This window comes from Chiroxiphia lanceolata, chromosome 22, assembly GCF_009829145.1.
Source record: "Chiroxiphia lanceolata isolate bChiLan1 chromosome 22, bChiLan1.pri, whole genome shotgun sequence".
In the NCBI taxonomy this organism is placed as follows: domain Eukaryota; kingdom Metazoa; phylum Chordata; class Aves; order Passeriformes; family Pipridae; genus Chiroxiphia; species Chiroxiphia lanceolata.
This window is the reverse complement of record NC_045658.1, coordinates 7,711,798-7,733,046: the sequence shown is the minus strand read 5'-3', so window position 1 is coordinate 7,733,046 and position 21,249 is coordinate 7,711,798. Positions and strand designations below refer to the sequence as shown.

Sequence of the window (21,249 nt, the reverse complement as noted above, 5' to 3'; positions counted from 1 at the left end):
TCCCACATCTCAGTTGGTACAAAAGGGAGTCCTGGACATTGCTGCTTTCATGCTCCACCTCTCCCTCTCCAGCCCAAGCACAAGGAGATCTACTGAAGATCCAGCTGAATAGAGAAGCTGCTGCACCTGAACTGATTACTGAATGGGTTTATTCCTTTTCTATTGTTTACATTAAAGGTTCTCATAAAAGGGAAGTATTTCTGCCCCAGGTTAGGACCTGGCCGTGATGATTAACCTGGGCCACCTGCCCGGGGAGCACAGTAGATCTGTCCCCAGAGGGACTGGAGGTCACCAGCTGGCTCCCATCTGTGGAAACTGCCCCTCAGACCCAGAATTATCATGTGTCTTGGCACAGAAAGGAAACAACCATAAAACCAGAGCAGCATCAGGGAACTGTAAATTCTTTCCAAGTTATTTTCAGACTTCTAAGAGTTTAGTCATTCCTCACTTTCAAGAAAACATAAGAAAAAGAGGACAAGGGGAAAAAAAATGACCAGAAAAAAAGACATTATTTGTGTGAAAGCTGTTTCCCATTCCAAGCAGTGCCAGGGCAGTAAACTGCCCAGGATTCCCTGCATTTCTCCTCGGAAAGGGGCTGACCAGGAGGCTGGTGCAAAGACAGGGCCGATGCTGCTGCAGGCTGTGCTGCGGCTGCCACGTCCTTTCTCACGGAGAGGAGCCAGTGGAGAGCATGGATGTCTCTTTCCAAAGGTTAAGCATCACAGGCAGTTTCATGTTCTTTACATTCTTAAGTGGTTGATTTTTGCTTTTTCTTTTAAATAACCATAAATCCCAGCATCTGCTCCCGGGGCGGGAACCCTTTGGCTCTGTGCTCAGCCAGGGAAGGGAACGCGGCTGCCAGCGGCTGCTGCAGGTGTTATTTTTAGTGCAACAGCTATTTACCAGCTCCATCCCGGAGGGAATTCAGGGAGGAAAAGGGATGCTGATGCATTTCTTACTAAATATAGAAAAGGGGGTGAGCCACCACATGCAGCGTGGCTGCAGCAGCCGCTCCTGCCGGGATGTGGCAAAGGGGATGCGGCTGCAGCAGGACCTGACACCGCCTGGAGCTGTGGGGCCACCCCAGCACAGGCTCCCCATTGACCTCACTTCAACCTTCAGGCTCTTGGTGTTTGAAAAAAGCTTTTTAAAAGCAGATCTTATACCTAATTGACTCCAATTTGAAGCCCTGATCCTGTAATGAACGGCTTCCAAAATCAAACAAAGCATTTTGAACACCAACAAAATTGCCTGTTATGAAAGCAGAAGGTTTTAAGGTTAACATTGACTTTAAAGCTCTGTCAAGGCACATCAACAGCAGGATGAAAACAGCCGTGCCTCTGCTCAGGCAGCCCAAATCTGGCCACTGAGAGGGGACTGTGAACACTCGTCTCAGGCTGTGCTTCACATTCCCAGGAGTGTGCTCATTTCATATTAATTTAAAAATATACACCTTTGAAGAAAATTAAAATCTTGTTGATCAGAGAAAGGGATGTGTTTCAGAATTAGTTTGCTCTTCTCTGGTTTTAAGCCTTTAAAGTTCTGCAGAAGCAGTTCTGACATCCAGGAGCTCTGCCAGATGGGGATTCCCAATCAAACTCCTTTTATATTTCTTTTACAGTTTCATATTTACCAACGAACTGGAAGCGAGCACTGAGAAGGTGCCACCTGAACATGACAGAAAGCATTTCCAAGTGAGGCTCAGACAGGGTGGAAAACCAGCCTAGAGCCCTGAACAAACTGCAAACTGGGCAAGTGATTGACATGACACAGGCTGCATGAGTGGGAAAAAACGCAAAGTAATGAGGATTGGAAGAGCAAGATCCATTGTTCATCCAGCCTGTGAGGGTCGGCACAAATGGCATCAACCACCAGGTAAGTGAGGGCACCATGGACACAACAGACACACCTGCACTGGTCACCCCAGAGCCAGTCTGCACACCCCAGGGCTCCACCTCTGGGCAACCACTCCAGCCCCAGCCGTGGGACAGAAATCAGATCTGTATACAGATAGTTACACACACACTCCTTGGGACACTTCATTTCACTCCACAGTTTTCTGAAGGACGACCACTTACAGAGTAGAAGAAAAAGAGTTCAATGAATTAAAGTGCACTTAAGTTAGGGAAGAACACTAACGAAGCCCCACATTAATTGGGCATAATTGAGAATCTAGCCTTGCCCCTGTTTGGATTATGAACTGCAATTTCTAGGCACACCGAAATTAGAAGCTACATCCTCTCAGAGCAACCTGCTGAGAATGAAGTGTTGGTCACCCAACATCTGTTACAGCTCTTTCTGTTTCTAGGGGGGGAAGCACCAAGGTTTCCCCCTTATCTCCCTTTCCTGGGGTTTTTACTGCCATACTTGGCCCTGATGTACCCTGTGACCACCCAACAGCAGCGTTAGCTCAGGGATGCCACTCTTGAGGACACCACGGGCAGGCTCAGCATCCCTGAGGGCAGCCCAGCCACAACCCCTGGTGCCCAGTGGAGACACTCCTGGAGGAGTCAACAGTGCTGGGTGTCAGGTGCACAGGGATGGCATCCGGGCACCAGAGTGCCTCAAGGGAGAGCCTGGCAGCCCCATCCCAGGGATGGGCTTTGTGCCAGTCTCAGCTCTGCTCAGAGCTCCCTGGCAGTATTTTGGAAGAGGGCAGCTCCAAGGCCCTGAACATTGTGATGCCAAGAGGAGTCTCCAGCATGTGGAGATCTTCCAGCTTCTTGTGTGCACTTAAAATATTATTTGATTTTTAAAACAAAGAAAAAGAAAACAAATTGCATTTTGTGGGACTGGAGCATCAAGAGCAGGAACAGCAGTGCCTGTGCATGCCTTTGTCTTCAACTGGTGTGGTGCCCACTTGGTCGGCTCAAAACAGGGAGGAAAAATGCCATTTCCTCAGTGCCCACCCTGGAGCACCACGAGGAGTGGCGAGGAGGAAAGGTTGCGCTGTTCCAGATACACAAGGAGTACACAGAAGTAGAAAAAGGTCATCCCATCACTTAATGTATGCAAATTATGTTAAATATTTCATTCATTAAGTAGCTCAGGTTATTACTGAATTGTACCTTAAGCTATTCAGAAAGTTCATTCTTCTTGCACTTTCTCAGTAATGTGAGATAACCAACTGAAATGAATATTTTACAGTTTGTGCAGACAGAACATTTATTAACAATTCTCTCACCCTCCCTCCTAAGCAGATTTCAGGCACGATGTGACTTAAATTATCCAGAGGGAATGAATTTTGGTTTATTCTTAAAAGTTTGTTTCTCTCTCAGCTTTGGAGAGTGTAATAACCTGCCAGGACCCAAACACAATCCCACTGGGAGAGAAGAGCAGTCACAGAGCTCTTTCCCAAAAGCCAGTGAGGGGGAAGAAAGCAGCAGCGGAATTTGGGGATTTTCCTTACTCTGAGCCCAGACACCTCCACTGTTGGCAGGGAAACAGCTCCTGCAATAGCCCATAACGTGCCACGGGTCCTGCGGGATTTCACATGAGTAATGTGAAGTGACAGAGCTCCGGTGCCCGCCGTCCCCCGTGCCTGGTGCTGCCATCCCTGGGCCAGCCAGGCGAGGGGGAAGGGGCCACTCACCAAGAGCTGAGGCAGCAGCGTCCTCATCCACAGTGTCAAGGTCACCACCCCTTCCAATTAGGGGAGCAGGACCCAGCTAACCCACCAGCACATTCCAGCAGTTCCCAGCCCCATGGACCAACATGCAGATCACCCTCCCTGGGGCGAGGGCAGGACTGAACACACCCCAACATATGCTCAGAGGATGGCATCACACAGGCAGTGGCCCAAGGGGCAACACAGGTGTCCTCCACCATCCTCCACAGCACTGCCTCCCACCACCTCTCCAGATGACCTTCCCATTTGCATGCCCATAGGCAGCTCCTGGGGAAAACCCACTGGGCTTCAGTCCAGCTCTTAACACGGTGTGGCAGCCACATCTGTGTGTATTTCCAGGCTCAGAGAAGATACAGAGGGATAAAAAAAATTATCACTGGAACGGCCGCTCCAGCATCTAAGTCAGTCTCTGGCCAGTGACCCAGGAAAGGTGGCTCCCTCTGGAACAAGTGTGTCCCTGGGATGGAGGTTTAGAGCCTCAGCTGAGCAGACACCCTGCAATGTCTCATCAATCTCGGCTGGGAAAAACCTTTCCATTTCCAACGGGAATATGCAAACCAGGCTCCGCACTGTAAATCTTCCTTTGCCGCGCTAAGGAGATAAGTAGGACCTATTAACCTCCCATGTTATTTCCAACTTCATTATTGGAGCTGACACGGGCAGAGCGCGCGGTGACGGCTCTTTTTGGCAGAGTGCATGTAAATCGCTTTCTCAAAGGAAATTACTTCTCTGGGCTGAATGTTATTAATCTAAATTCTCCCTTAGTCAAATTGTTGCCTGTAATAAATATGGAACAGGTTGCTACGCTCATCTCTGAGGGCATCCTAATCCAGCTGAGGTTTCCCCCTCGATTTGAAGGAGCTCCTGAGGAGCTGCTCTGTGAGAGCAGCCTTCACCCAAGGATGGGACCATCCACCCCAGCGTCATCTGGCATGTGAGCACCCTGCAATTTCATCATGAACTTGTATTTTCACACTGCTGGCGTGGAGTGCTCCAGCACCAAAGTGTGAGCAGGAGCAAGCCAGGACCTGGTGAGGCTGGGGAAGGGACAAGAGGCATGTCCTTGATCTGCAACATGATGTGGTATCCTTCCATAACACCTTTCATGGCCAGTGCATCATTTATGTCAACTTCAGTACTGTTGAAGCAGCTCAACTTCCAGGGTTTAGGAATTTATGCTCTTTCCCAACAGATACACACTTGGCATCCTCCTCATGCAACTGAAAAAAACCTGGAGCGATAATGGAACAAAAAACCCCATAAAAATCATATCCAAACCCAATCTAAACTTTCTCAGATACACAGCTAGAAACGAGAAATTTCGCATCTTGAATTCCTGGAGGAATTGTAAGCTAAAGGGAATCTTATTTGCATGCTATTCCTTCCTTTTACTGAGAACCAGCTTCTTGCCAGTAAAGATTTTTACAGAAATCCTCACAGAACACCCCTCCACAAAAAGCTCATGATCCATCCTACTCAAAGGCAGGCACCTCCGGGCAAGGGTGCAGACTGTGCACACGCGAGTACGGAGCAGATTCGGAACACAATAAATCCAGTGGCACAGACAGCCCTTCTCCTCATTTGTTACCAGCCGAGTGTGAAAATGTTAATGAAGGCAGCTGTAATAATCTACGGGAATTTCCCAATTAGGATTTCATTCACGTCCGCCAGCTCTGGCTCCCACACAGCCTCTGCACATCCCCCCTTCCACCAACAGCAGCTGTCACTGCCGGGCTCCATCCAGGCACCCTCACCCGGCCACCCCGGTGAGGGAAATCGCTACCATTCTATTAACTCCAACTTTTATTACATGTATTCCTAGAAGAAAATGAGTGCATAGAGATTTTAAGTGTGTATCTACCCCCCTACACAGTGTTTGAAATATAACACGCTGACAGTGTTGGGTCAGGCGATACCACAGCACCTGCTTTTACTGGAAAAGAAAAAAAAATTAAAAATTAAATTTTAGGGGTGGTTCATGGCAGCCCTGACTCATGGGAAGCTGGTGCCTTCCTGGTTCAGCAAGATGAGCCCTTAGAGCCTGTCTGGGTGTTGGGAGCAGGTCTCTCTTTCAGCACAGCAGAAGGGAAAGAGACTCCATGATAAAACGAAGGCATCCTCACAAATAAATTACTTTCCTACCACAGCCATGTGATTTTTAATTTTCCTCTAATTTCAGGACTGCAGCACTGATATAAAACCCCTCTAAGTGTTTTAGGGAGATGGTAATGGTCCTATACTAAAATAATTTAACCAACACTATAATTTTAGTACCACTATCAAAATGAAATAATGGCTGTTTACTGTGTTACACCTTTCAAATGACCTTCATTTGAATATAAATTGTGGCTCCAAACTCCAAAAGCTGCTCCATTTCAGGAGGCAGCAAACTGAGGATGCTTACCCAGGGTTTACTCTGCCAGCAGATTCTCAGCATAACCACAAAGGCCAAACGTTTTTTAGGGGTTCTTTTCTTCTAAAGTTGCCTAAGACTTGCCTAAAGGACCCACGTGGATCTGACCAGGAGCCTGAGCCACAGCCCTTCCCTCCACTCCAAGTACAATGGGAATTGTTCTGTTTTATCTGGAAACACTTCCTGGTGACGGAACCATTCACTCTCAGCTCCCTCCTCTACTACCCATCCCAGCTTGGACAAAGAACAAGGATTACTCTGCCAATAATGAAGTACCCAGCTGAGAGAAGGTGGTGGATAGGTCCAATCTCAACCTGGGCCTAGGAAAACATCTTATTTAATTTTATTTTTCTAGGTTTAGCTCTGTCTGCCCATCACAGGCTCTTGCACTGCTTTTGGGGACCCCGTGCAGCCACCTCTGTCCAGAGGAGCTGCCAGAGCCTGGCACTGGGGAGCCCTTTGGCACAGACCCAGGCAGCTGTACAGGCCCTGCAGAGGGAATGCTGCTCCCAAACCCAGGGCCGTGCAGCTCTCACAGCTCAGCCCCCACAGCCGGAGCGGGGGCAGCCACGGCCGAGGCTGAGCAGAAGAAATTTCACTACAGACATTTCCTGATATTCACTCATCCACCTGGGAACCCCAGTCTAGCACCAGCTATTTCTCTCTAATAATGAATTTTTGCCCTTTCATCAACATTAGTCAGAACAAGGTCTGAGAAAATTCCCATTTGGTGCCAGGAATATAACAGAAAACATTAACATGACTGGCAGCAAACAAAGCCAAGCAGTGTGCCCGGCTGTGAGGCAGCACAAGCTGCCACCACCTGATCCTGAGCCCTTCCAAGATCATTCCTAAGTGGGGAAAAAAAGTATTACAAAAAAAAAAGAGTTTCTCTGTAAAGCACGAGAAGTTGTGCTACGAACTCCCCTCCTGCAGACAACAAAGAGCCATGATCCCACAGGGATGCTCCATCCTCAGGTGCTCAGAGGCACTCATTCTCCCTCCTCTCCCCCAATTCTCAAACAAACCAATGGTGATCCAGGCATCAGGCTAAGAAGCTGGGGTGCCTTTGGTGCTGCTCACAACCTGAGTGCTACACAAGGAAAATCCCACATGCCAAAAATAGGGGGTGTCTGTAAACACTCCCATTCCAAGACACTTACGTGTAATTACCTACAACTAGAGATGAGAAGGAAGAAAAATCCACTTTTACTTTTTAATTCCCTTCTCTGTGCACAAAAGCAAGAGAAGCCCTGGCCAGCTGGCCGGCCAGCATCTCAAGAGGGGAAGGGCAATGTGTGGCCACAACTGTCTGCTTGGCAGCAGCACCATTTTGGGGCAGGAGAAAGGGAAATCCCTTCTCTAAAGGCTGATCTCTGCCTTTCCCCAGAGCCACCTTTCCTCAGCAGATCCAGCCCTCTCGAGGGCAGAGCCAAGGCAGCAGAGGATGCCCCAAGTGGAGATCCTGACACAACACCCATCTCCTCTGTGGTGATAAAAGGGGTTTAAACAAATAGGTATTGTATAAAACATCAGAAAACACAACAAATTAGTGATTAAAAATTAATTTTGCAAAATTACAGTCTTGTTAAGAGATGCCATCAAGGCTTCGCACATTCCTTTTCAGGTAGGAGGAGGAAGGGGACTTAAAACACACTTTATTGTATTTTAACAAAAACTGAAGAGGTAGAGACCCATGCCTTTGGTAGCCTGTCCCCCCACACTGCGTCTCAGCGGTGGCAGCACAGCCCCATTTGGTGAGATCCAAATGATGCAGTGGGGGCAGGTGAACACCCTGCCCCGAAATCCCACCCCAAAACTGCCCGTGGGATGCTCCAACACGATTTTCATGTGCTTGACAGCAAGGACTATGCCAAAATACTCAAGGTCAACAGACCAGCATGGTTCGAGGCAATCTGCACCTCTTAAAACAGTGACAAATATGTTATTTAATTTTAATGAGCTTTTTTGCATCTCCAATCTAATTACGGCATTATCAAGCACTGCTCCGAACTGCAGGTGGCTGCTCATTACTTGGGGTAAGGCTGTCACAAGCATTTTTCATGAATACTAAAAACTGCCTCATTTCACCACCCGCTCTGAAATATCCCCAGCTGATCACTCCACCTCCAAATGCGGGGTTTGGTGTGGTTAACAGAGAGTAGTGCTCACCAGCATGGCTCCTGCAGCCAAAACCCTGAGGGTAATCACCACATCCACCAAAACAAGTGAGTTTTGGTGTGCAAGATGCTCCTGCCAGAAGCGTCCCCCAAAAGCAAACATCCATCTCCCTGTTCTGCACACAACAGTGAGGACACCATGTGACAGGGCACTGAGGAAAACTCCTTGCTTCCAGATTGCTTCCAGTTTTTGCTTTCAACTTAGTATTTTTTTAAACCATTACTAAAAGCAAGGAAGACTCCAATGTCAAAGGCATTTTGGCAAGATCAAAACTCCTCAGTTCTCCTCTTAAGCTTTGCAAAAAGTCATATTTTCCTGCTGTTTTTTGGCCAATTCTTTTGACCACCTCTCCTCATGGGCTGCAGTTTCCTCCATGAGGCACAAAAATGCTGAGCTCACATCCAAAAGGCTCAGCAACCAGCAAGAATCAGATATTGTAATCCTCCCCAAACTCCTTTTTTCCTGCACGTTTTAGTGAGCACAGGCAACAAAGTGATAATGAAACCCCAACAGCAACTTTTCCTCTTACAAAGCAGGGAGGTGAGGAGGACACCTCAGCAACCCCAAATCCTCACCCCTCAGGAGCAGCTCAGCTCATCCTTGGAATTGCCTTTCCCCCCCAAAAAACTGCCACAGCCGGCGGCAGTGCACCGACCTGCCTGACCGGGAGCACTCACCTGTGTCCAGGGGCCGCGGGGCGATGGCAGGGGCGAGGGATGGCGGGGACACCGGGGACACCGGGCTTTGTGCCACAGAGACACCGGGCTCTGCCCCACAGGGCCACCGCAGGAACGTGAGGGCAGCCCGGGCGCGCGCCGGGCTCGTCCAGTTCCCCCGGCAGCCTCATCAGTGCTAATTGAGGGCACCTGGGAGGGGCGGCGCACGCGGGGCTGGGGCAGCAGCAGCACCTGGGCCGCCTCCTCCCGGCCAACTGTGCACACCTGTGTGTGTGTGTGTGTGTGTGTGTGCATGTATGTGTGTGTGTATGTGTGTGTGTGTGTGTGTGTGTGCCTGTATGCTCGTGTGTGCGCCCATGTGTGCACGCGCGTGCCTATGTGTGTGCACGTGTGTCCGTGCACACATGTACACGTCCATGTACTGGCACACACGACACACACAGCAGAGCTGTTCACACACGTGAACGCTGGAGGAGCCGCGGTTTGGGAAGGAGCGTTCCCGCCGCTGCTGCAGTCCCGGGTGTCCCCCTGACCTTGCTCAAACCGCAGTTCCTTTGGGACGCGGGATCGCTGCCACCGGGCCCCCCCCATGGCAGGGGCTGGCGAGGCAGGGACACTGCCCGGGCAGGGACACTGCCCGGCGCTCCCGGGAATTGTTCGTTCCCGGAGCGGGAGCTGCGGGAGGGCCCGTGAACGAGGCACCGCGTTTGCTCAAGCCGGGCCCCGAGGAGCTGCCGGCTCCCCCGGCCGCTTCCTCCAGGCCCCTCTCTAGATAAGCACACTGACTTTAAACTAAAGCGCGTGCCAACAGCTGCAGCTCCGCGACCGGAGCAGGCAGAGATGTGGCGCTGAATGATAATTAAATACATTCTCATCATCTGTCATTTTTTACTGCAGGTGCCAGTGTAATAAATCTGAGCTTGACTCTTCTGTCAGCTGGCAGCGAACATGTTTTAAAGCCAAATCCCGGGGGACGAATTCAGAATGGATTGGCCTTGCACAGGGAGGAGCCACCTCTAACACACCAAGTGGGTAACGCGTACCTGATTGCTTTCATAATACTTTTATTATTTTGGTGACACCTTTCAACCTGATCCTACAAAGAGGGCAAACACCTCCACCTCTGTCTCCCCCCACACCCTAACCCTCCCCACATGGCTCTGTTCTCAACCCCCGGCGCTGTCCCAGCATCTTGGTGTGCCCATGACCCACTAGGGGTACTAGGATTCTGGTCAAAGAGGAAAAAAAAATCAAAGAAAAAAAAGAAAAATTTAAAAATAATTCAAATTCATTTAATTAGAACAACTACAACTCAGAAAATTAAACATTTAAGTAACTATGCTGTAAACCCAACTCATCCCTCTGGCGCATAGCGATGGAGCAGCTGTTTCCCCATGGATGGACGCCAACCTCTCCCCGGTCATCTTGTGGAGAACAGTGAATCCTTCACTGCAGACACTGCTGGGACACCCCGTGTGACACCATTTTCCACACGCCTGTGATGCAGCACCAGCCCCTGAAGTGTAATGACGCTGAAGGAGTGAATGGGTTTGAAGTATTTATTATTTTACCAATAGTTTTCTTCTCTTTGCCTTTTACACACAGCCTGGCTGACACACAGACCAGGTACAAATCCAGGTGCCGCAGGATGCTCCTGCCCCTGAGCTGGCCCCTGTCCCAGGAAGGATGGTAAGCCTGGCCACGGGGACCAGCCCCTATGAGCCCACGTGGGGAAAGCACGGAGCACGAAGGGAAAAGCCAAAACAGCAAAGAGAGAGAACCATGCCCCCAGTTTCGCTAGCGAGCGCCAGCGCCTTGGCACACCATGGCTGGGGCTTGCCAGCTGCACCCGCTATTTATAACACTGGCACTTACATAATTAGAGCTCGACAATTTAAAACACAGGCCTGGAAATCAGAGCACTTTATTTACCCAGTCAAAGCTGCATCAGCGCAGTTGGCTTTCCGAGGGGGGAAGTGGTGTTTATGGAGCACCTGTAGGTGCCTCTCTGCCTCCAGCTGCCCTGAATGGCAGTTCCCTCCTGGCAGCATGGGCTGGTGGGAAACACACAGGTAAATCCTTCAGCAGCACTCTCCGGCTTCCAAGACTTGCTGGAATTTCAGCTTTAAAAAAATCCCAATTTTAATTTGGGGCAGAATACGCATCTGAAGGGGCAAAGAGCTCTGGGTCCTGCCCCTAAGTGGGCACAGGTGCCTGGGCTTGCCCCCAGGTGGTTTCTATCTGCATTAACTGTGTGTTCCATCCCTTGATCAGTTTCGACTTTGGCCTGTTACTCTGCCAGCTCTATGTGTGTCCTGGAGCCACAAATGCCTTTTTTAACAAATTAAATTAAATCACAAACAAGCTAAGTGGGTACAGAAGAGCAGAACCCTCCTTATGTGTGCAGGAACCAAACCCAGTGCTGCCTACTTAGCAGTTTCCTTCACAAGTACACAAGCTCTGCTTGGCTCTCCCTCGCTGGAGCAGCAACAGCCTTGTAACATCATCAGAACACAGGTACGACTCCAAAAAAATCTCTGGGAAAAGCCATGACTGAATTCGGGGGCAGGAATCACTGACACTGTACTTACAGCATTGTTACAGACCCTTCCCTACTTCCCACAGACTATCCTGAGATGGGGTTTTCACCGCTCTCCCCTGCACATTCCTAAACCCACCATCCCTGAACCCAGGATCCACCAGTGCCAAAAATATCTGATGTGGGTCTGTGATAGCCCATGCCAGTGCCACTGCCCACAGCATCACCCATGCTGTAACACCTCCTTTAAACAAAGGCACGTCCTCGTTTCATTAAAAACAGCCCCACGGATTAAAGATTTGGATACCACAGCAAAGCAAGTTAAACATTTACTTTCTATTAAAACATCTTAATGAGAAGATTAAAACCTGTTTTACATTAAACAGGCAAATTCAAATCATCACAGGAGCAGCGTAGCGGGTACTTAGAGCCAAGGCCTTCTGATGTGCAGAGGTAACTCATTTATGGAGGGAGGGATGGGAGGGATTTCCTAAAACTACTCAGAAAGGGGTAAAAAACCAAAAGCAGACATACATTTGAACAAATCTCCCTTCATTGTCCCCACGCCCGCCTCCCAGAGCCCTTCTGCTGCAGCTCCAATCAGCTCACTCCTGCTGACAGCTCTTGCCCCAGATTCCCCCATAAAATATTTTCACAGCTTATTACTCTATTTAGCACACTGCATGCTTAAGCTCTTTTGTTTATTTTTCATTTGAGATGGCAGGAGACGATCCAATGGAATGCAGAAGGGGTTATTGACTGTGTTCAGTGGCAACTGTTCACAGGAGCAGCAGTTAAGAGGTCACGGAGGTGACGCAGACACAGCTGACTGCTGCAGGAATTTATGCTCTAATTTTCTAACATCCAAACAGATTCTGCCTGGTAACAGAAACCACCAAACTACGGCTGGTTACTGCCAAGGCAGAATTCCCCCTGGAAGCTGAATGTCTCCCTTTACAGGGCCAAAATCCAAGCCCATTTGTAAGCGCCTGCAGCTGATCTAACAGCGTTCGGACACGAGACCAGCTCGGTCCTGCCATGTGGTGCTGAGGCAAAGCTCCCGCTGCCGCCAGGCACCCCTTCCACAGCGTGTATTAGCCAAGCTTCAGGATCACCCATCCCACCAAAAGGTTTTGGTGATGCAGTTTCAGATGAGTGCCAAGCCCACAGGGTAACACAAAGCACCGTCGCTGCCAGACACGGTCCTTCATCCCAACACCAAACGCGGGCACTGACCCGGCCCGTGCAGCGATGCCCCGTGGCTGGCAGGGAACCCCCACGGGGACTCGCACACAGATCCCAGTCCCGAGTTTCAGAGTGATGTACTTTCATGTACTAAGCAGCCAATTTTACACTCCCCCACTACCACAGCTCCATCAGTTGATCTTGCTGCCATTAAAGGAAGGCATCAGAGTTCCCACGCTCCATGTAACAGAATTAGACTGAATCCCCCCAAATGTCCTAGAGGTCATCTCAAAGAGAAGTCTCTACTTCAGTTTCTTTTTCTACTTGGTTTCAAAAGTTTATTTAAAAAGTGAAAAGCAGAAGGAAGCGAGGGGCAGAGTAGACACATGCAGCCCCTGGGGTAGAGGGTTGTTTACTTTAAAAAGATCACAGAATTTCAGGGTGAAGCAGCACCCAGCAGAAGGGAAAATCCCTTGGAAGTGCTGCTTAACTGGCCTTGTCAGAGAGGTTTTTTGGCATGAGCGTGTACTATGTAAAAGGAATCATACCTTTGATTAAAATATTTGGAAGAAAAGTTGTACAGCCAGAAACCAAAGAGAAGTCTCACCGTTATTTCTCATCTGATCACACTGAATAAAAGGGTCCAACTTACAAAGTATTTTAGAACAGAACTTAGAGGCTCTACTTGCAAGCAAATGCATTTTGCTGCTTATGCAGACTAAATATACTACATACAGACAGGAAAGTAGCTGGGTGGCCCCAAGGCTCGTTGTCAAGAAGTCACACGACCCGTGGGCCACAGCCAACGCTCATGGGGAAGGGTCCCAGTACCTGCTGTGAGCAGGAGGCACAGGAACAGCCCTGGGACACTTTGCAGATACCACTGGCTCGACCCTGCAGCACCCGGGCGCTGGCATTCCTGCTGCCATCACCTGTGCTCCGACACCCAGACGTGGGAGCCCCCGGGCAGGCAGCGGATGCTGCGAGCCCGGCGCCGAGCTCCGCCCGCAGCGCTCCCCGGGGCGGCTCAGGCGCTGCCCTCGCCAGAGCCACGCCGGTGGCTGCCCTACAATCGCTGTCTCCTCCAAGCCCTGGTCTTCCTGCAAACCTGCACGTTCAGTGCCTTCACAGCACCCTCCTGTGGGGATTCCGCGTCCGTACAGACACGGGGGCAGCTGGAAACGGGGCGCGCTGGAAACCCTCCTCCTCCCGCGATGCCGCAGGGACGGGCAACTCCAGCCGCCTGAGCCGGCGGCCCCGCGCCGTCCGCGGCACCTCCACATCCCGGTACCGGGCGGGGGCGAGGCGATGCCAAAGCACCGCGGCACCGGCACCGCCCGGACAGGACAGGCAACCGCGGGGGCACCGCCCGGCCTGAAACCAGCCAACTGCTCGTTCGTAACCGACTGACTCACAGAGCCAAGCAGTGACAGGTAATTACAAAACCAAGTAAAAATCCATGGCTAAAGCAGATTTCCTGTAGCAATCCCTGACAGATACAAACTGCACCCCAACTCCTTCCCTGGGGTGTGCGATTGCCCCCCATGGGGTATATCGGTGCTTAGAACCTGCTCTCAAAACTAGGGGAACCTTCATTTTGCAGCACATCATTTGGAACCACATCCACGTTAACACTTTTTCTACTTTCATAGTGATGCTGCATTTTCATTCAGATACTTAAAAACATTTTTATCAGAAGTTACAATGATTTTACATAACACTTTGCACCACGATGAAAACCAGTCAGTGTACTCATTTTTAAGAGAAGGAAGATCTGAGAGAGTTTATAATTATTATGTTACTAAACATTTAAGTTTAAAAAAAAGTATGCATGTTACTTACACTGTTGATTTACAGCATTCAGAGTGGTGCCAAGATACAGAAATCCCAGCTATCATACACCTTCCCACTTTTTGCAAGGATGCTGCAAAATTAGAGTTGGATAAATCTAAAATCTGAATTACTGATTACCCTCCAGGTTATGCAGTAATTTAACATCCCTCAGCATACATGACTTGCAGAGCACATACAGATCAGTTCACTTGTGCAATGGGCAGCAAGAATGTGTGGCATCATTCACTTTTGAAGCCCCTCATACCAGAATAATTCATCTGAATAGATGATGCTTCTGCAGGAACAAATCAAGTTTTTTGCTTCTCAAATGAACAGGATTTTTAAACAAGTCTGGCAGAAGAGCATTAAGTGAAGCACAGACACACTACAGACACCCATCTCTAGTTTACATGCTCTAAAGCAAGAGTGATAGTGGGAGGGATGATAATCCCTCATTTACTTCTTCCTCCACCTAGAGAGGGAAGTTCTTTCCATACCCTTAATTGCCTGGCAATGACCGTTTTCACTTGTTGGGAATGGCATGTTTTTCCCATCCCTGAAGTACATGAGTATCCTGTCATGGAAAAGAACAGGCCATAGAATCAATCACAGAAGCTGTCAGAGAAGAGCATCAAGTCTGGAAAATTCAGGTGCAAAACTGCAATTAAAAACTGCCGTTCCATTGCCACAAAGCCTTTCCAAACCATCATCCTGGACTGTAACTAAACCCTCCTCTTGGAAGTTAAAAATTCATTGCACTCATGAAACTCTGAGAAAGGAAGAGCTGCTCAGCTACCAAATTCTGAAGACATAACTGAGCTCTACAGCTGCTCTTCCAGGGCAATGAAAGGCTGAGGCTGATGGGAAGAGGGTGTGTGGAGACTGGAAGCAAGGGCTGAAATCCATCCTGCAGAACCCAGGAAGCTGAGAAGCAGACGTGGCAGAACAGAGCAGGCAGAGCTGCAGCAAGATGCACCAAGCATGATTTTTGTTACTGTGCCACGAGGTCTGTGTCAGGGAAGGCTGGGTAGGACAGGAGACTCCCATCACTACCGGATATACAACACAACTTACTAATACCATCAGAAACTACAGCACCATCCAGGCAGCAGCAGCAGGATTTTCCAGATGACAACACTTCATTTCTACCTTGAAGAATATCAGTTCTTTCTCCATTACCCAGCCCTGCTCAGGGAATAGTGGAGCTATTCCCAGATACAAAGAAAATGTGTCCTAAATAAATGGAGAAGAGAAAGGCAAATAAAATGTTTGATAATAAAGTCTTGCAAGCTGTAGCCTTTTACAGGAGGGAAATTATCTTCACAGCTGGAAGGACACCTCTCCTGGCATCAAGGTCAGAACTTCTTAAGGAACAGTGAAGCCCAGGCTGTCCTTAACCCAACAGGTACCTCAGGAGCACTGTGCCCCAGCTGCCACCTACTATACATCCACAAGAGAAAAAGTGAAGCTGCAGCATAAACCCCGGTTATCAAATTACACATGGATCAAACTACTGAATCAGTACATTCCTCAGCCTCTCCTCAGCCCACCACCCTGCCAACGTGTGAGGGCCGAGGTGGACAGGAAGTGAACAGATGGACCCGGGTGACAGAGCAGAACTTTCATCGGGAACGCACATCGCAGCACCTTCCAGGCCCCTCCAAAGAACAGAGAAAGGCAAGTTGTAGTATTTGTTTCATATGTTCATCACAACAGGAACATCAGCCAGATCTAGACTAGGTCCAAGGGATAATCACTGTAATTAGCGCTTCGTTCATATAATTACCAGCAGACCCTGTAACATTTTACAATGGAGGTAATTACCCACATTTTACAGCTGAGGAAACGGATAACAGTGCAGGTGAGTAACTTAAAAGAAATCATCAGTGAAACTGTGGCGCAGCCAGAGACTGCAATTATCCTTATTCCCAGCCAAGGCTCTCCCCAATAATCCGTGCTGAATTCACTTCTGTCTTGTGGGAAGGAATCCAGAGAAAATAAACACAAACTGGAATTTCCAATGTCTAGAAGAGCTGAAAAGCAGACAAGCCAAACCTGAAGGAGAAATAAAAACACATGTTTAACACTGAGCATTTTCTGAGCTGAATTGAAGCTACGAGCGAGGGACAGGCAAAGGACCCTGCTCTAGCAGACACAAAGCCAATGTGGGGTGTCAAGTGCTACAGTTCTACTTCTGAAGCAGAGGAAAAGCAGAAGCACAGGAGCAGGTCAGGGCTGGCTGCCCAGCGGCACCGGCTCACCCTCTCAGCCATCAGAGACCTCAACGCGCTTTGAGAAGTTAGAGATTAAAGCAGGAGCAATAATTAAATTTAAGGACTTAGCAAACCAATGCACACCCAGAGCAGCAAGCAGGGTGACAAGCCTGAGAAATTCACCCCCAGCCCGGGGAGAAGCTCCCCACAGAATTGCTGCCAGGGCCCCTGCCCTGCTGCGAGGCCAGAGCAGCGCTCGGGCTCTGCTGGAAAGGGGGAATTCCCTTCCCCTTCACACTAGAGCAGCAGGATCTGTGCCTAGAAGCCACCAGCCATGAAACATGAGTAAGGTCTGTTGTCACTTGCTTAGTTTACTGTGTACAGTAAGGTACTACACAGAAATCTGTGTTTTCCCAGATACAGGCCTGGGCGGGGGGTATAGACCTGTCCTGTACCTTCATCCTGCACCTCTGGATGAGCATCAGTATTAATAGAAAATACAGTGTGCATATGCTGACTGATAAATCTGATTTTTGAAAGTAGTCCAGGCCAAAGTGAGCAATTTGCTGCTGTCTGAGTATGTTTTATTAAAAGAGCAGTACACACAGGTGTCTCTCAGGTTGAATAAAGCAGATTACGTTAATCCAACCCCAGCTGCATTACCTGAACTGCAAGACATGCAACACTTGTACATGTGCCAGGGATTTCAATTCAACCCTTCAGCATTTGGTTAAGGTTAGCATGTAAAAGCCTCCAGCAGCAGAAGATACTGCACAGATTTCAAAATTAAGACTTGTTTCAGGAGTGGACGTTATCAACATTCTGGCTTTGAGTAACAGAAAAACCCCATAGGCAGGAGCAAATCTCTCAATAGAGTGTTCTCTCAATATTTAAATAGACAAATGTTTTGCTTTGCAAACATCTTGCAGCATTTGTGTAGTTCTTTGATTAGGTGTTTGAAGAAAACATGTATTTTAGTTCCTGCTCTGTAAAAAACAAGCTCAGTAAAGTGAATGAAGTTCCATCATTTCTTGCCATCCCAGGGTCAGCTGTTGCTGTTCCTGCTGTATCCAGCAGCACTGCAGCAGAAACCTGGGGATGGATTTTACGCTGGGGCAATGCTATTGCTGGGTCAACAAAGCAGCTTTTCTCGCTAGTATTTACTGGTTTTTATACAAGAAACTGAGGACAATTCCTAACTCCTCCCTTCCCAAGCGTCCTGGAAGCCCATGCAACAGCTGAACAGGCATAACCCATGTTATTACACCGATTTCTGCGAATAAACATCTGCATCTAACACAATACGTGGAAAGATCACAACAAAGCATGCACTACTCTGTCACCCCACCACCTTGGGAGCTACACCCAGCTAGTTCCACGGCTCAGGGCGCTTACCTTCCGAAAGGAGGCAGGATGGACATGACAAAACATGAAATGACAAAAAAGAAACAAGACATTCTAACCATATTTTAAGCTCATCTGTTTTTATATTATTGACTCCAATTCCCAACAAACATTTTTATTCCATCTCTTCTTTTTCCCTGCTATTTGTTCTAGCAGGAGGCAACTGCCAGCCAGCCCTCTGCACAGGGAGGGAGATTCCCTTCAGTTTCCAGACGTCTAAATAAAGGTTTTTTAAAAATTGCTTCCCTGGAAAGTCAAGGCATTCACATCTAACTGCTGCCAACATAAAAGATGTGTTACAAGGAGGAGAAAAACAGTCTTCAAGGAGCTTTCTTGAGCAAAATAAGTATTTTTTCCACTGTGTTTTAAAAACCCTTTTCTGGAGACTGGAGAAATAGCTCAAGATGATTTCTAGAGGATCCTTCTTATCAGGCTGACAGGCAGCATTAAATCCAGAGCCAAAGCCAAATTCCAGCTATCCCAGACACACTTGATGAGGAGCAGCAGTCTGTGTATCAGAACTGATGACTCCAGGTCTCCAAAAACTATTATAGCTAAAATTTGGAACAGGAGGGGAAAGCAAGAAACCACCTGAATGCTTCAAGCACTGATGTAGGCTGTGATGGTCCAGCACAGCTTGTAGCCATGGGGTCAGAGAAACTCACACACCAACATGGAGGTGCTGGGCAGAGAATTCTGTGAATTCTGGACCTGCCATGTTATTTTAACAGGCAATTCTGCCACACAAAGGCAGTTTAAAAACAGGGATCTTGTGGTTAAACACAGAGATCAGTGCTGGAAATAACCTTTCTCAAGCAGGGATGCCAATCCAAACCAGCTGCTTCCTGAACCACGCTCTGGTGATGACAGTGAATCCCTACTGCTCACACAGAACTTGGGGCTGATCCCCCGGGCCTTTCAGAGGACTCACAGGAAAGGAGGCAGCTCAGTCTCCACCCTGGGGGTCAGCAGGACCCCCAGACAGGGAAGCAGAGCTTGCTGGGTGTTCAGGTGGGCTTCAGGCTCCTCCCAAGGCCAGGTACTGGCAGAGCCCACTGGGACTATGTGAACAGCTCACTGCAATTTTAATCTGTAGTTCTAATGAATGATATATTTATAAGCATCAACAAGGCTCTGAGAAGACCTAAATCCACTTCAGTGTTCATTTAGAAGCTTCATCTGTGTGTAAGGAAAACTGCAGCATTAAATGTTAAGAGAATAAAATAATGAGACACTTAAAAAGTAATCTGTACTTCAGTGGGCCGTGCTCCATGGATTTCACATGATCATTTACCAGATAAAAACAGAATCTGGCCAAAATCTGTCTTATCCACTGGTTCCCTTTCAATAGGAAAATGGAAAGAATCAGCTACTAAGCTTTGGGGGCTTTGCCATCCCACGTACACCCCATGCTGCTTCCCTAAGCACAGCCGTGCCTAAAGCACAGCTCCAGGCATCGATAACTTCCCTTTGGGCTCCAAAGATAATGGAAAAATAAATGCAAATTGAGTTTCAATTGAGATTTTCATTTTGGTCCAAAGCCTAATCTTTTATTAAAACAGCTATCAGTTTGGAGCTGATGCTTAGGAAAAGTTATCTTCAGGATAGGGAACAAAATTTCAACAGCAAAGAATAGTTCTTATTCATAAGAGTATCTGAAATACTCGCATGGTTACTTTAGGCTATCAAAATGTGACTGAAGGGGACATGGATGGGCCGTGGGTTTTACTGAACAAAAGAACTGTAGAAAAAATGTGAATGAAAAGCGAAGATGTACATAAATATCAAAATTAATTAGATTACGTACTGGGAGAACACAGATCAAAAAAAGTAAAGTATTATACAGGCAGCATACACACTGTTGAACTTAAAAGAAGTAAAAACCAACACAAATTACACAGTTTATTAACAAATGAAACAATGTTTATTCAAGAAAAGCCAACATTACCCATCCTCATAGAAAAAAAAAAAAAGACATTTGGGGAGGTCAAAGAACACTACAGTTTAAAATGATGAAATGTTACAGCTTACACACCAAAATTAAAAATGAAATGAAATTAAAAAAATGAAATGGTTACCAAAGTAATGCAGGTCAAGGGATCAAAGATGAAGGGTCACACACTATTAAAAAGAAATCCAAAAGGGCGTCTGCATCAAGATCTCTGTAAAACAAAGGAGCTTCAGTGAGTAAAACTAGAACCTTCTATGGAAGCACATCAAAGCTCCCACACTCCACACCCAGGCCTGTGCCAGCGGCCACCAACCCTCCTGGGGCCACTGACCCTTCCTGTGGCCACTGACCCTTCCTGTGGCCACCAACCCTTCCTGTGGCCACTGACCCTTCCTGTGGCCACTGACCCTTCCTGTGGCCACCGATCCCTCCTGGGGCCACCGACCCTGGCAGCACCAGATGACTCCTGTTCCCAGCCACTGTGGTTTGTTATTATTAACCTCCCTGCAGACAGGCTTCTACAATTTCCCCACTTCCACACTGGGGTGCTGGTTTCCTGCTGCCCAAACTGGTCAGTGCTGAGGGCAGGAGGCAGCAGAGCCCGAGCTGTGCTGGCTGCAGGGCAGAGCACACAGTCCCACACGGGCACTGAGCTGTGCCAGGGAGGCTCTGCTGAGGTCAGAACACACGGGCTGTCCATGCAACTGTCAGATCATCGCTGCTCAGGGAAAGCTTGACACGCTTTTCCAAGAGTTTCCTTTATTCACTGTGATTGTGGAAATCTGGTAATGACTGACACACGTGCACACTGAACCCCTCGCATTGTAACGTATTGCTTTAACACTACAATAAAAAAGTAATTCAAATGTGGTTTCTAAGACAAAGGCCTCTCCTCCTGGAATTTCAATTACACAGAAGCTATAAAACAACCTTTGGTACCCATTTCCAAGCAAGATGCAGTCAATTATCTATAATAAATTTATGCAGAGAACGTAATATTTACATCAGATAACTTTTGGAGAAAGACAACCACCAAGGGCATTGCATCCCTCTTCAATCCAGCATCCCTCCCCCTGCCTGGCAAGGCATTAACTTTTGGGAGTCTTTTATCTGGACCAAACCAGCCCGATGCTTGAAGCCAAGAAACAAAATCGCCACACAAACCTCTATCTTTGTAAGGCAAAGAAGCCCCCAGCGTCAGAGAACCACCGTGTGTAACACTGAC

General features: G+C 48.2%; 1 protein-coding gene and 1 long non-coding RNA gene across 2 annotated transcripts in view; both read right to left on the bottom strand.

Annotated features, from left to right (window-relative positions):
* CAMTA1 (calmodulin binding transcription activator 1) overlaps nt 1-21,249 on the bottom strand; it is a 225,776-nt gene that overhangs the window by 173,164 nt on the left and 31,363 nt on the right.
* On the bottom strand, nt 16,141-20,237 carry LOC116797313. Its single transcript, XR_004360615.1, has 2 exons — nt 20,152-20,237; nt 16,141-16,511 (listed from the first exon to the last, which is right to left on the bottom strand). It is a non-coding gene; the product is annotated as an uncharacterized LOC116797313 (long non-coding RNA).